Genomic DNA, 14343 nt, shown 5'->3' on the forward strand with positions numbered 1-14343 from the left:
CAATCCACCTAACCTGCACCTCTTTGGACACTAAGGGGCAATTTAGCATGGCCAATCTCCCTAACCTGCACATCTTTGCACACTAAGGGGCATTTAGCATGGCCAATCCACCTACCCACACATCTTTGGACACTAAGGGGCAATTTAGCATGGCCAATCCACCTAACCTGCACCTCTTTGGACACTAAGGGGCAATTTAGCATGGCCAATCCACCTAACCTGCACCTCTTTGGACACTAAGGGGCAATTTAGCATGGCCAATCCACTGAATCTGCACCTCTTTGGACACTAAGGGGCAATTTAGCATGGCCAATCCACCTAACCTGCACATCTTTGGACACTAAGGGGCAATTTAGCATGGCCAATCCATCTAACCTGCACATCTTGGGACACTAAGGGGCAAGTTAGCATTGCCAATCCACTGAATCTGCACATCTTTGGACACTTAGAGGCAATTTAGCATGGCCAATCCACCTAATCTGCACCTCTTTGGACACTAAGGGGCAATTTAGCATGGCCAATCCATCTAACCTGCACATCTTGGGACACTAAGGGGCAAGTTAGCATGGCCAATCCACTGAATCTGCACATCTTTGGACACTTAGTGGCAATTTAGCATGACCAATCCACCTAACCTGCACATCTTTGGACCTTTACCATGGCACACCCAAGGGACCTTCCCCAAGACCTAATTAGACTGTGTGGACATTGAGCCAAGGAAGTGGGTATCCGGAGACAGGGGCCAGTCGCATGGTCAAAGAAATTGATGTCAAGGAAGGCTTTGAAAGAGAGGCAGGGTGGTTTGATGGGCAGGGTGGACACATAGGGCAAGAGATGAGCACAGAGTCACACTTAGTCAGAGACACACCGGGGCAAAGAGAGAACTCTTATTAACGTTTTAATTATAACTGTGGCAGCAAGCTTAATCCAAAGCATAACAATATATATCCGAGGTATGTCCAACCCTGCAGTTCTCAACAGCAGGTTTCCAACCCTGTCATTATCTGTTGTGTTAAAACCCAGATTATGTATTTCACGACTGGTAAATTATCCTTATTGACAGCGAGATGCTGATCCAGAGTGTGTGCTGAATCAGCACAGTCATTTGGACAAGTCTGCATAGAAATTACACCAGTGATGGTGATTATCCACCAACGCCTCTACTTTCTCAGAAGACTAAGGAAATTCAACATGTCAGCTACGACTCTCATTCACTTTTGCAAATGCGCCATAGAAAGCATTCTTTCTGGTTGTATCACAGCTTGGTATGGCTCCTGCTCTGCCCAAGATCGCAAGAAACTACAAAGGGTTGTAAACGTAGCCCAATCCATCACTCAAACCAGCCTCTCATCCATTGACTCTGTCTACACTTCCCGCTGCCTCGGAAAAGCAAGCCAGCATAACCACGGATCCCACGCACCCCGGACATTCTCTCTTCCACCTTCTTCTATCGGGAAAAATATTCAAAAATCTGAGATGTCGTACCAACCGACTCAAGAACAGCTTCTTCCCTGCTGCCATCAGACTTTTGAATGGACCTACCTCGCATCAAGCTGATCTTGCTCTCCACCCTAGCTAAGTTTAAGTTTATTCATTAGTGTCACATGTAGGCTTACATTAACACTGCAATGAAGTTACTGTGAAAATCCCCTAGTCACCACACTCACAGTCGCCATACCTGTTCAGGTATGATTGTAACACTACATTCTGCATCCTCTCCTTTCCTTCTCCCCTATGTACTCTATGAACGGTATGCTTTGTCTGTATGGTGGGCAGGGAACAACACTTTTCACTGTACCCCAATACCTGGGACAATACCTGGGAGAATGCTAAATTGCCCCTTACTGTCAGGGAGATTAGCAGGGTTAATACATGGGGTTACGGGGATAGGGCCTGGGTGGGATTGTGGTCGGTGCAGGCTCAATGGGCCGAATGGCCTCCTTCTGCACTGTAGGGATTCTATGATGATTATAGCTTCACCCACAGTGCAGTTAGGGGGTGAATTCTAGGATTTTGACCTGGGATAATGTTGGAATGAGGTGACTTTTTGCGAGCTACCTCCAACATACTCCCTAATTCTATCTTTTACACTCGTTATACGCTTTTAAAACTGTACTTTAATCCTTTTAGACTATGTATATTAAGCTGATCTTTCTCTACACCCTAGCTATGATTGTAACACTACATTCTGCACTCTCTCGTTTCCTTCTCCTCTATGTACTCTGATCCACTTCAGATCAGCCATGATCTTATTGAATGGCGGGGCAGGCTCGAGGGGCTGGATGGCCTACTCCTGCTCCTATTTCTTATGTTCTTATGTTCTTATGTACTCTATGAATGGTATGCTTTGTGTGTCTAGCATGCAAGAAACAATACTTCTCACTGTATCCCAATACTTGTCACGATAATAAATCAAATCAAATCAAATATAAACAGTCATCCTCATCCCATGTCCCTGTCTTGTTCCCATATCTTTCCCCTCATTCCTTCAACCACCTAAATAACCTTCTCTTCAGTGTTAACATGGTCTGTGCTAAATCGAAAGAGAGGCAGGGTGGTGTGATCGGTGGGTGGACACACAGGACAGGAGAGTCACACTTAGTGAGAGACACACTGGGGCAAAGAGAGCACTCTTATTAACTTTTTAACCACAGCTGTGAAAACAAGTTTAATCCAAAGCATTACAACTCATATACGAGGTATGCCCAGCCCAGGGGCATCAGGGTGGCACAGTGGTTAGCACTGCTGCCTCACAGCACCTAACACGGGAATTCGATTCCCAGCTCAGGTCACTGTCTGTGCGGAGTCTGCGCGTTCTCCACGTGTCTGCGTGGGTTTCCTCCGGGTGCTCCGGTTTCCTCCCACAGTCCAAAGATGTGCGGGTTAGGGTTAGGGTGGCACGGTGGCACAGTGGTTAGCACTGCTGCCTCACAGCGCCAGGGACCCGGGTTCGATTCCCGGCCTCGGGTCACTGTCTGTGCGGAGTCTGCACGTTCTCCACGTGTCTGCGTGGGTTTCCTCCGGGTGCTCCGGTTTCCCCCCACAGTCCAAAGATGTGCGGATTAGGTTGATTGGCCATGCTAAATTGACCCTAGTGTTAGGGGGATTAGCAGGGTAAATGTGTGGGGTTCCGGGAATAGGGTTTGGGTGGGATTGTCTGTGCAGACTCAATGGGCCGAACGGCCTCCTTCTGCAGGGATTCCTTCATTCTATGTTCATCTTTCATTTTCAAGTATTCATCCAATTCCCTTTTGGAAATTCCTCTTGAACCTGCTTCCATTGCCCTTTCAGACAGAGCCGTCCAGATCACCAGAATTTGATGCAGTAAAAAAAAGTATCTCCTGACATTTCAGCCAATTATTTTAAATCTGATTCCTCTGACTATTAACATCTCCTACAAGTCGAAACGCTTTCTCATTATTTACAGCCTCATAGATAATTAGTAATTTTATCTTTAATTAAGGCTTCCAAACTTTCCTTTATCCTAGATGTTAAATTAGCTTGTAATTATCTATATTAGCCCTGTCTCACTTTTTGACAATGAATATTACATTGGCAGCATTCCAGTTGTCTGTTGCACGTCTTGGGATGGTTATTGGAATTTGCAGCCGACCGTTTCATGTTCTTATTCGGCAAATATCTCCCTCTTCACGCAATCTGGGTGGCACGGCGGCGCGGTGGTTAGCACTGCTGCCTCACAGCGCCAGGGACCCGGGTTCGATTGGGTCACTGTCTGTGCGGAGTCTGCACGTTCTCCCCCCGTGTCTGCGTGGGTTTGCTCCGGTTTCCTCCCACAGTCGGAAAGACGCGCTGGTTAGGGTGAATTGGCCGTGCTAAATTCTCCCTCAGTGTTACCCGAACAGGCGCCGGAGTGTGGCGACTGGGGGATTTTCACAGTAACTTCATTGCAGTGTTAATGTAAGTCTACTTGTGACACTAATAAATAAACTTTAAAAACTTTGAAAATAATTGCCTGATTAAGCAATTAAGGTCTGAACCTTACGGTCCCTTTCAGATTCTTTGTTCACATTTATTTGTGGAACATGGGTGTCGCTGGCTGGGCCGACAATGGTTTCATGGTCATTAGTAGATCCTTAATTCCAGATATTTTTGATTTGATTTGATTTATTATTGTCGCATGTATTAACATACAGTGAAAAGTATTGTCTCCTACGCGCTATACAGACAAAACATACCGTTCATAGAGAAGGAAACGAGAGAGTGCAGAATGTAGGGTTACAGTCATAGCTAGGGTGCAGAGAAAGATCAACTTCATGCAAGGTAGGTCCATTCAAGAGTCTGACGGCAGCAGGGAAGAAGCTGCCCTTGAGTCGGTTAGTACGTGACCTCAGACTTTTGTATCTTTTTCCCGAAGGAAGAAGGTGGAAGAGAGAATGTCCAGGGTGCGTGGGGTCCTTAATTATGCTGGCTGCTTTGCCAAAGCAGCGGGAAGTGTAGACAGAGTCAATGGATGGGAGGCTGGTTTGTGTGATGGACTGGGCTACATTCACGACCTTTTGTAGTTCCTTGTAGTCTTGGGCAGAGCAGGAGCCCATACCAAGCTGTGATACAACCAGAAAGAATGCTTTCTATGGCGCATCTGTAAAAGTTGGTGAGAGTCGTAGCTGGCATGCCAAATTGCCAGAAACGTTTTATTGAATTTAAATTCCACCATCTGCCGTGGCGGGATTCGAACCCGGGTCCCCAGAAGATGAACTGAGTTTCTGGATTAATAGTCTGGCGATAATAACACTAGGCCATCGCCTTTGGGGGTCTGTGCACGCAGACAGAAGGAGTGTTCACTCCCATTGTATTTGCTGTTGTACCTATCCATCCAGCTCACACCCGTCCAATGTTCTGCTCCCTCTGTGTAAACCACAATTTGTAGCTTTATTTCCTCAGGGTGAAGCGGCTCCTGTCGTTTGCAAAGACTTAAAATGAATGTGTATAGCTTATAGAATTAAAAATATCCATTCGATGCATTGCAAATGGGATTGGAGGAAAGCCTTACTTTCCAGTTGAGACTCTGAGGAGCTGGGCTTCGGAACGCCAGTATTCCTGCCTGCCTGATGCCACTTTCCCTATTTCAGTGGGACACCCCAGTCCTGTCAGCTTCCCAATGTCCACCCAACATTGTCCCATTGTTCCCATGAGTTGTCATTTTTAAAGGTCCCCAGGATAGAGTCATAGAGGTTTACAGCATGGAAACAGGTCCTTCGGCCCAACTTGTCCATGCTGCCCCCTTTTTTTTAACCACTGAGCTCGTCCCAATTGCCTGCGTTTGGCCCATATCCCTCTATACCCATTTGATTTGATCTGATTTGATTTAATTTAGTATTGTCACATGTATTAACATACAGTGAAAAGTATTGTTTCTTGCGCGCTATACAGACAAAACATATCGTGCATCGAGAAGGAAAGGAGAGGGTGCAGAATGTAGTGTTACAGTCATAGCTAGGGTGTAGAGAAATATCAACTTAATGCGAGGTAGGTCCATTCAAAGGTCTGACAGCAGCAGGGAAGATGCTATTCTTGAGTTGGTTGGTGCGTGACATCAGACTTTTGTATCTTTTTCCCGAAGGAAGAAGGTGGAAGAGAGAATGTCCGGAGTCCGTGGGGTCCTTAATTATGCTGGCTGCTTTGCCGAGACCCATCTTACCTATGTAACTGTCCAAATGCATTTTAAAAGAAAAAATTGCATCCGTGTCTACTACTACCTCTGGCAGCTTGTTCCAGACACTCACTACACTTTGCATGAAAAAATTGCCCCTCTGGACCCTTTTGTATCTCTCCCCCCTCCCCTTAAACCTATGCCCTCTAGTTTTAGACTCCTTACTTTTGGGAAACGATATTGACTATCCAGCTGATCTATGCTCCTCATTATTTTATAGACCTCTATCAGCCTCCTACGCTCCAGGGAAAAAAGTCCCAGTTTATCCAGCCTCTCCTTATAACTGAGACCATCAAGTTCCGGTAGCATCCTAGTAAATCTTTTCAGCACTCTTTCTAGTTTAATAATATCCTTTCTATAATAGGATGACCCTATGTACAGTTCTGGTCACCCTATTATAGAAAGGATATTATTAACCTAGAAAGGGTGCAGAAAAGATTTACTAGGATGCTACCGGGACTTGATGGTTTGAGTTATAAGGAAAGGCTGGATGGACTGGGACTGTTTTACCCTGGAGCGTAGAAGATTGAGGGGTGATCTTATAGAGGTCTATAAGATAATGAGGGTCTCAGGTCAGTTAGATAGTCAACATCTTTTCCCAAAGGTAGGGGAGTCTAAAACTAGAGGGCATAGGTTTAAGGTGAGAGGGGAGAGATACAAAAATGTCCAGAGGGGCAGTTTTTTCACACAGAGGGTGGTGAGTGTCTGGGACGAGCTGCCAGAAGTAGTAGTAGAGGCGGGTACAATTTTGTCTTTTAAAAAGTGTTTACACAGTTACATGGGTAAGATGGGTATAGAGGGATATGGGCCAAACGCGGGCAATTGGGACTAGCTAAAGGGCAGCATGGACCTGGGCCGAAGGGCCTGTTTCCTTGCTGTAAACCTCTATGACTCTATGACCAGAACTGTACACAATATTCCAAGTGTGGCCTTACCAATGCCTTGTACAACTTCAACAAGACGTCCCAACTCCTGTATTCAATGTTCTAACCAATGAAACCAAGCATGCCGAATGCCTTCTTCACCACCCTGTCCACCTGTGACTCCATTTTCAAGGAGCTATGAACCTGTATCCCTAGATCTCTTTGTTCTGTAACTTTCCCCAGTGCCCTACCATAAACTGAGTCCTTACTTGCAGTGATGTTAATATTCCTCACCACCCACTCCACCCTGTTTGATGGTCGGGTTAAACTTTGCACTCTGTTTTGATTGCCCCTTGCCTGTCTTTACTGCCCCCCCCCATCCACACCCACTGCCCGCCACCCCACTCCCCCCCCCTCCCCCCTCCCAACCCCTGCTACCAATTTCCCCTGTCCGTTGCTGAAGTGTTTCATTTGCAAACCCTGAAGGTGACGGGAGCTCTCCACTATCTTACTAAATAGCCTTCCACTGAGAGAGAGCAAGAGAGCGAGGAAAAGGGAGGGGGGACGGGGGGAGGGGGGGTGTGTTGGAGTGGGGGGGAGAGAGGGGGAGAGAAAGGGATAGAAAGAAAGAGGGAGGGTACAGAAAGAGGTGGTTGAGAGAGAGAGGGCGGGTTGTGAGAGAAAGCGGGGGAGAGAGGGAGGGGGAAAGAGAGGAAGGGGAAGTGAGAGAGAGGAAGAAAGAGTGAGAGAAGAGGGAGAGAGGGAAACTGTGATGACTTTGGCCAGGCTAATGAGAGAGATAGAGGGGGAGAGAAAGAGGGGGAAGAGAGAGAGAAAGGGGAATGAGAGAGAGGTGGGAAAGAGTGAGAGAGGAGGAGGGAAAGGGAAAGGGAGAGAGATGGACACAGGAAGAGAGAGGGAGTGAGAGAGAGCATATGAACTACCTGATGACTCCTAGACGATAGTTAATTCAGAGAGCCTCATGCTCCTTATTTAAAGCAGATGTGTCAGTCTCTCTGCCTGCTGAAGCAGGGAGCAATTGGAGAGCTGGCTGTGTACAGATGTATGGTGTAAATAAAGTAACTTGGTGACGGGACTTTCGCCTCCGTGGAGTTATTAACAGAGACAGAGGAGGGAAGAGGGAGAGAGAGCTGAGGGTGAGAGAGAGGCGGGAGAGAGTGAGAGAGAGGGAAGGAAAGAGAGAAAGGGAGAGAGAGAGAGAGAGAGAGAGACAGGGAAACGAGAAGAGAGAGAGGGAGGGAGGGGAGAGAGAGAGAGAAGGGAGAGGGGAGAGGGGGAGTGAGAGAGAGTGTGGGAGGAGGGAGAGAGAGGAAGAGAGGTGAGAGAGAGATAGAGGGGGAGAGAAAGAGGGGGAAGAGAGAGAAAGCGGGGAATGAGAGAGAGGTGGGAAAGAGTGAGAGAGGAGGAGGGAAAGGAAACGGAGAGAGATGGACAGAGGAAGAGAGGGGGAGTGAGAGAGAGAGAGAGTGAGAGAGATGAGGGAGAGAGAGAGGGGGAGAGGAAAAGAAAGCGAGAGAGAGAGAGAGAGAGAAAGAGAGTGAAAGAGAGAGAAACAGAGTCTCCTTTTTGAGACACCCTCTCAACAATTTTGAAAACAGTAACAATTTAAAGATGGTCACATCTGTCGGGGGAACGCGGTTGAGGGGAAGATCCTACACAGGATCAGCATAGGGCCTGGTTGTATCCTTTCAGGTAGGGACGGCGTCTGAACTTATCGGGAGCACTATCTGGCCCAGGGCTCCAGGTGTCTGGCTTATACTTCCTGACAGCTTAGTGGGATCCTGAAAGCCCATTGGGCAGCAAGCCCTTCTGACCTCAATCTGAAAATGGTGGGGGTTGGTGGGGTGGGAGAGGAAGGTGGAAAATCAGCAAGGGTGCAATTTTGAGCAAAGACCCTACCTCTAGTTCCAGCACAGAACATCCGCCAGGCTCACAAAGTGTCAAATAGAAATAGATCAGATTCTCGTTGGAAGGAGCTTGAGGTGTATCAGGTATCTTGTGGTTAGGCTGTCAGGGGGCATTATTATTACATGGATCCTTACACCCAGTCCAGCAAACATTGCTGTCAACAAGTTGAGAAGGAAACGCCAGAAGTCATTTGTTGAGGAGAAGAACATTTCTGTCATCCTCATCCTCTTGTTCAAAGGGAGCCCCTTGACCCCGTCTTCCTTTGGGAATTCAATATCGTGAAGTTTGAAAGGTAATCTCTCATGAAGGCAAATTAAATGTGGAGAAGCGCCACGGATCTCCAATTCTCACAGAGAACCACATTCATTTTGACTTTTAAGAGCTCTCTAAATGTTTCTGTCCCGCCCATGCCGATGGCCCCCGGCGTCAGGCTGTGAAACCCCGTCCGCGGAATCAACGCAGCCTTTGTGTCATCAAAACGATAAAGGTTTTGATCGATGGTTACAGTTGTGAGTCATTAGCCAGACGGGTGATCCAGAGGCAAAAATGCTGGAAAGTCTCAGCGGGTCTGACAGCATCTGTGGAGAGAGAATAGAGCCAGTGTTTCAAGTCTGGATGACCCTTCGTCAAAACATGTTGAGTCAGGGTTGGGCCTGAGAGGGCAAAGTGCAGCAAGTTTGGAAGGAGGCCGGGGGGAGAAGGGCAGAGAAATTGAGACGGCCGATGTCACGCCGACAGTTCTCGGTGAACAGGTCAAGAGCGGGTAAGAGGCCGGAGGGAGGGACAGAGGCGGAGGGGGAATGCTGGAGGTGGGTGAAAGGATCTGTTGAATGGGGGGAGCACTCTAGCCCTCAGAAGTTGGCACAGAGACGAAGGCAGCGGAAGAAGAGTTCAGCATTGAGGGGAAGCGATAGCCTAGTGGTATTATTGCAAAGCTATCAACCCAGAAACTCAGCTAATGTTCCGGGGACCGGGGTTCGAAACCCGCCACGGCAGAAGGAATTTGAATTCAATAAAAAAAATATCTGGAATTGAGAATCTACTGATGACCATGAAACCATTGTTGGAAAAACCCACTAATGTCCTTTAGGGAAGGAAATCTGCCATCCTTACCCGGTCTGGCCTACATGTGATTCCAGAGCCACAGCAATGTGGTTGACTCTCAACTGCCCTCCAAGGGCAACCAGGGATGGGCAATAAATGCTGGCCCAGCCAGCGACGCCCGTGTCCCACAAACGAATTAAATTTTAAAAAATTATGTTGAGCCTGAAATTGGTCACGGTGAGGATATAAGGGTACAAAGCCGAGTCCTCTGCTGAGTACAGCACGCTCTGCCTCAGAAAGGGGAAGGTCAGAGGGTGTGGTGAATACACGGCAAGGGCTGGGGTTAGGAGGGATGGGATCCAAGGTACGAGAAGGGGAGGAGGGTCCCGGATGGATGTTGGGGATATCGATATCGAAGAAACCCACGGGGGAGAATGTGCAGACTCCGCACAGACAGTGACCCAAGCCGGGAATCGAACCCGGGTCCCTGGCGCTGTGAGGCAGCAGTGCTAATGGGGTCTGAAGGATGGGACAAGTAGGGGAGTCCTGGACGGGTGTTGGTATCGATAAGTTGTTGGAGCTTGCATCCCTTAACACCTGAAAGGAATAGAAAATTCCTTGTTAAGGCATTGGATGAGATGAAGAATGAAATGAAACTGGGTACAAGGACAGCCTTGAGACAGAGTGAGTTAAGTTTAAGTTTATTTATTAGTGTCACAAGTAGGCTTACATTAACACCGCAATGAAGTTACTGTGAAAATCCCCCAGTCGCCACACTCCGGCGCCAGTTCGGGTAACACTGAGGGAGAATTTAGCACGGCCAATGCACCCTAACCAGCACGTCTTTCGGACTGTGGGAGGAAACCGGACCGCCCCGGAGAAAACCCACGCAGATACGGGGAGAATGTGCAGACGCCACACATACAGTGACCCAAGGCTGGGAATCGAACCCCGGTCCCTGGCGCTGTGAAGTAGCAGCGCTAATGGGGTCTGAAGGATGGGACAGGGAAGAGGGTCCTGGGTAGGTGTTGATATCGATAAGTTGTTGGCGCTTTTGTTCCTTAACACCTGAAAGTCAGAGAAAAAATTTCTTGTTCAAGCATCAGATGAGACGAAGCATGAAATGAAACTGGGGACAAGGGCAGCTTTGAGATATGATGAGTTAAATTTAAGTTTCAAGTTTATTTATTAGTAACAAGTAGGCTTACATTAACACTGCAATGAAGTTACTGTGAAAATCCCCCAGTCGCCACACTCCGGTGCCTGTTCGGGTTACACTGAGGGAGAATTTAGCACGGCCAATGCACCCTAACCAGCACACCAGATGCTGTTTTGGCTTTGAAAATGAACTTTGCTGTTTGACACCACACCAGCCTGCCACGGCAACCTCTGCAAGACGTGCCGGATCATCGACACGGATACCAACATCACACGTGAGAACACCACCCATCAGGTACACGGTACATACTCATGTGACTCGGCCAATGTTGTCTACCTGATACGCTGCAGAAAAGGATGTCCTGAGGCGTGGTATATCGGCGAGACCACGCAAACGCTACGACAACGGATGAATAGACACCGCACGACAATCACCAGGCAGGAGTGCTCCCTTCCTGTCGGGGAACACTTCAGCAGTCAAGCGCATTCAGCCTCTGATCTTCGGGTAAGTGTTCTCCAAGGCGGCCTTCAAGACACACAACAACTCAGAATCGCTGAGCAGAAACTGATAGCTAAGTTCTGCACGCATGAGGACGGCTTCAACCGGGATCTTGGGTTCATGTCACACTACATGTAACCCCCACCATTTGGCCTGGGCTTGCAAAATCCCACTAACTGTCCTGGTTTGGGATCATTCACACCTCTTTAACCTGTGATTATCTCTCTTTCCAATTGCACTGTAAAAACTTGATAACCCATAAAGACTCGCATTCCAACCATTATCTTGCAACTGAGCCTTTGTCTATATATGCTCTGTTTGCGAACCCAGCTCTCCACTCGCCTGATGAAGGAGCAGTGCTCCGAAAGCTCACGATACCAAATAAACCTGTTGGGCTTTAACCTGGTGTTGTGAAACTGCTTACTGTGCTGATACAAAGGAAGCCTTATTCGACATAATCTCATCAAATTCAGTGAAACCTCACGTGGGAACTGAGGCAAGATCTTAGCAGAGAAGTTTGAAAAGTACAAGTTTGACATTTTTACTCTTTCGTGCAACTGTTTACTTCAAAGAATTAATGCTGTCAACAAATCGCTGCAAATTCTGATATAACTTTATTGAATGTTGCACAATTGTTAACCTCTGTTAAAAATGTTGTCATGGATGTTCAAAACGACTATAGATCGGTGGGAGCAAAGGCACGAACATAAACAAAATTATAGATCCCTCTGTCAATGACAAGCGTACAAGATGCAAGAAATTATTTTTTGATCAAACAAGAGACAATTAAATCACGTTGAAAGGGAAAGAGAAGATCATCGTTGTGACTGTCAATTATTTCTGCAATTGCACAATAATGTGCACTTGCAGAGTACAAGTGAATCTCTGAAGAAAACTATTGATTTATTGGACTCATGTCGTAGAGTCATAGAGTCATAAAGGTTTACAGCATGGAAACAGTCTCTTAAGCCCAACTTGTCCATGCCACCCGTTTTTTTTTAAACCCCAAAGTTAGTCCCAGATGCCTGCATTTGGTCCATATCCCTCTATACCCATCTTACCCATGTAACTGTCTAAATGCTTTTTAAAAGACAAAATTGTACCCGCCTCTTCTACTACCTCTGGCAGCTTATTCCAGACACTCACCACCCCCTGTGTGAAAAAATTGCCCCTCTGGACCCTTTTGTATCTCTCCCCTCTCCCCTTAAACCTATGCCCTCTAGTTTTAGACTCCCCTGCCTTTGGGAAAAGATATTGACTGTCTAGCTGATCTATGCCCCTCATTATTTTATAGAACTCTATAAGATCACCCCTCAGCCTCCTACGCTCCAGAGAAAAAAGTCCCAGTCTATCCAGCCTCTCCTTATAACTCAAACCATCAAGCCCCGGTAGCATCCTAGTAAATCTTTTCTGTAAAACCGTAAGAGTAAAACCGTAACTCTTACTTTTATCATGTCTTGCCCTGAACCCATTTATTTTCCTTATCCTTCTATCTCTCTTAGAGTAGTGCAACAAGAGTGGACATTGCAAAACTCCTTTCCCACACTTTGTGAGTGTGTGTGCGTGTGCGTGTGCATGTGTGCGCGCGTGTGTGTGTGTGTGTGCATGTGTGTGTGCATGTGTGTGCATATGTGTGCATGTGTGCGCGTGTGTGTGTGTGCATGTGTGTGTGCATGTGTGTGCATATGTGTGCATGTGTGTGTGTGTGCATGTTTTTGCATGTGCGTGTGTGTGTGCATGTGTGTGCATGTCTGTGTGTGTGTGTGTGTGCATGTTTGTAATAAACCAACCCTTTTTACTTTATCTTGACTTGAGTTTGCTATGTGAGTTATTCATAGAACAAAGAAAGTTACAGCACAGGAACAGACCCTTCGGCCCTCCAAGCCTGCACCGACCATGCTGCCCAACTGAACTAAAACCCTCTACCCTTCCGGGGACCATATCCCGCTATTCCCATCCTATTCATGTATTTGTCCAGACACCCCTTAAAACTCACTATCGTATCTGCTTCCACTACCTCCCCCCGGCCACGAGTTCCAGGCACCCACCACCCTCCGTGTAGAAACATAGAATCCCTACAGTGCAGAAGGAGCCCATTCTGCCCATTGAGTCTGCACCAACAACAATCCCAACCAGGCCCTATCCCCTTAACCCCACACTGTATAAAAAAACTTGCCTTTTACATCTCCTTTAAACCTTGTCCCTCGCGCCTTAAATCTATGATCCCTAGTAATTGACTCTTCCACCCTGGGAAAATGCTTCTGACTATCCACTCTGTCCATGCCCCTCATAATCTTGTAGACTTCTATCAGGTCATCCCTCAACCTCCTTCATTCCAGTGAGAAGAAACCAAGTTTCTCCAATCTCTCCTCATAGCTAATGCCCTCCATACCAGGCAACATCCTGGTAAATCTTTCCTGTATCCTCTCCAAAGCGCCCAGAAGTTTGGAACACTCTAAATTTAAGTGTTGGGGAAAACACACCTCCAGCTTTGAAGGAGGAAATCAAAAATTAGAAAAACACCTTTCTGCTCACGGATGGGTAGTCAAAGGAGGATCCATGGTTGTTCAAATTAATCCCACTCCTGCCCGGAACACCGGGACTGAGTCTACCAGTTCAAGAAGGCAACTCACCACCATTTTCCCAACTGCAATTACGGATGGACAATAAATGCGAGCCAAACAGTGATGCCCATGTCCCATGAATGAATTTTGTTTAATTCATTCGTGGGACACGGGCTTCATTGGCTGGGCCAGCATTTATTGCCCATCTCTAGTTGCCTTTGGAGGGCAGTTGAGAGTCAACCACATTGCTGTGGCTCTGGAGTCACATGTAGGCCAGACTAGGTAAGGGCGGCAGATTTCCTTCCCCTGCGGGGGGGGAAGAGGGGGGCGGGGCGTGGGGGAGAGGGGGGAGCGGAAAGAGTCGGGGGAAAATTGGAGGCCTCCTTCAAAGAACCAGCACCAGTGGGGCAGCAGGGTGGCACAGTGGTTAGCACTGCTGCCTCACAGTTCCAGGGACCCGGGTTCAATTCTGGCCTCGGGTGACTGTGTGGAGTTTGCATATTCTCCCCGTGTCTGCTTGGGTTTCCTTCAGGTGCTCCGATTTCCTCTCACAGTCCAAAGATGTGTAGGTTAGATGGATCGGCCATGCTAAATTAGCCCTTTAGTATCCAAAGC

Source organism: Mustelus asterias, chromosome 19 (assembly GCF_964213995.1).
Source record: "Mustelus asterias chromosome 19, sMusAst1.hap1.1, whole genome shotgun sequence".
Classification (NCBI taxonomy): domain Eukaryota; kingdom Metazoa; phylum Chordata; class Chondrichthyes; order Carcharhiniformes; family Triakidae; genus Mustelus; species Mustelus asterias.